Source organism: Euprymna scolopes, chromosome 15, assembly GCF_053919585.1.
Source record: "Euprymna scolopes isolate OS-2025 chromosome 15, ASM5391958v1, whole genome shotgun sequence".
Taxonomy (NCBI): Eukaryota; Metazoa; Mollusca; class Cephalopoda; order Sepiida; family Sepiolidae; genus Euprymna; species Euprymna scolopes.
This window is the reverse complement of record NC_136496.1, coordinates 89,441,718-89,443,679: the sequence shown is the minus strand read 5'-3', so window position 1 is coordinate 89,443,679 and position 1,962 is coordinate 89,441,718. Positions and strand designations below refer to the sequence as shown.

Below are 1,962 nucleotides of genomic sequence, written 5' to 3'. Positions count from 1 at the left end.
TCATTGCTCTTCAACGTTTTAGTTTATGAATTAAAAATAGGAGGCCTTACTTTTGGAACAATCCTCGTATATATATATATATATATATATATATATATATATATATATATATATATATATATATATATATATATATATATATATATATATTAGCAGGCTGCCCGATATTTCCCGGTCGTAAAGTACACTTTTATATGATATTTTATTTATGCAAATTTCGTTAAAAAATAAAACTTTGGTACGATAATCTAGACTCGAAACCAAAATATATAGCTCTCTGGCATTATTTGTTACTATCTGAGCCACGTTCGTACGCATATAAAAACCTAAAAATAACGTTGTTAAACCTATAAATGTATATTTCCACTTGCTTAGAGAAACACTTTAAATCAAATTACGCATGCCAAGTCATTTTTTTTTCAATTTTGACCCCTTAGCAGCTAATTTTACCGGATAAAAGCGAAATTGAATTTGTTACAGATGTCAAATATATCAAGTCGGTAGATTAAAAACTGACAGAGTTGTTTGGAAGAGACTGTTCCTTATACAGACAGATAGATAGATAAGGTCACATACTTGTGGGGCTCAGTGCTTTCTAAATAAATCCTGCCACTTTTGAGTTTACTTTTTTAAATGTGTTTATTTAAAAGTGTACTGTTGAACAAAATAAAAGCGTTAAAAAAAAAACCTAAACTTAAATTGAGATCTTTCATCAGATATCGTGCTGGACGAGATAGAGAGGCACATGTAAAGCCAAGTCAATTTAAGATGGTTTCCAAATATGGCGCGATATTAATAATAGACCAAGGCGTCTGAGGAAGTCCCGCATGGCGAGCACAATTGCTCCAATCGTCCTTTTTGTTTGGAATACAAATTTTCCGAGAAGACCGGCGTATTTTCTACTGACTTCACAACATGTTTTAATTGGAAGCAAGAAAATAAAAATGGTAACATGTTATGCAATAAACGACTTTAAGACGGAGAGGTAAAATGCAGAATTTTTGGTAACGTTAACATGACAATTTTGCATTTCTATTTAAGAGAGAGAGAGAGAGAGAGAGAGAGAGAGAGAGAGAGAGAGAGAGAGAGAGAGAGAGAGAGAGAGAGAAACGAACGACGATGCCAACAACAACAACAACAACAACAACAACAAAGAAGATAACTTGTTTTAATTTCTCATTTATTTATTTATTTACATAAAATTGTCCGCCTTACAAAGCATTCTACAGTGAAAAGTTCCTAAAGGAAAGTGCTGTACAGCCATAGACAACGAACGAACTCGTACTGCACCGGAAGTACTGAACAACTTCCGACGCCTTTAAATAGGCCACGGAGTTAATGAAACATAAAAATGATGTCTTTTTTCTTTTTTTTTTAAATAATTTATAAAATATATTTATGTACACACCTGTTTGTACTTGTATGAAATTTGATGATAGATTTGTGATTTTTCTTCTTTCTTTGCTTCAAGAAGCAACATCGCCCAGAAGTCTTCGTCAAAGCAAAATGGCTGACTTGTCAGCCATTTTAAAATGTTAAATATTAATAACAATTTTGAAGAAAAAAAAATGTGTTATTGCTTTTGCTGAAGGATTTTCTAGCAACCACGATAAATTAGTTTGATTTGTGCGTGTTCTTTTTCTTTTTGCGTATTCGTGTGTGCGCCAAAACATTCATGCATTTTGTGAACTAAATGACATCAGATACCAGAAATAAATGAAGCCAACAAGGTTTATGTTTTTGAAACAAGTTCTTGGTACAAATGGTATTTGCCCCCTCGACGAGGTTGATATCTTTATTTTTGGACATAGCTGTTCGAAACGTGTATAATCATCTACAGTTATTTGTTACTATATTTTTTTTATTTGTTTGTTGTATAATTTGATAGTATTCACGAAAGATACGGCCATTACACACATTTTCACATGATAGTTTCTTGACCGCTTTTGCCTTGTTTTTTTT

The 1,962-nt window shown here is 32.2% G+C and overlaps 1 protein-coding gene across 1 annotated transcript in view; it reads right to left on the bottom strand.

The window, feature by feature from the left end:
* Nucleotides 1-1,168: 1,168 nt before the first annotated feature.
* The window catches only part of LOC145293975 (uncharacterized), a 58,597-nt gene continuing 57,803 nt past the window's right edge, over nucleotides 1,169-1,962 (bottom strand). The window contains exon 4 of the mRNA XM_080140858.1: nucleotides 1,169-1,962. This exon is cut by the window's right edge and continues 1,827 nt beyond it. The gene's annotated coding sequence lies outside the window, so the exon portion shown is untranslated.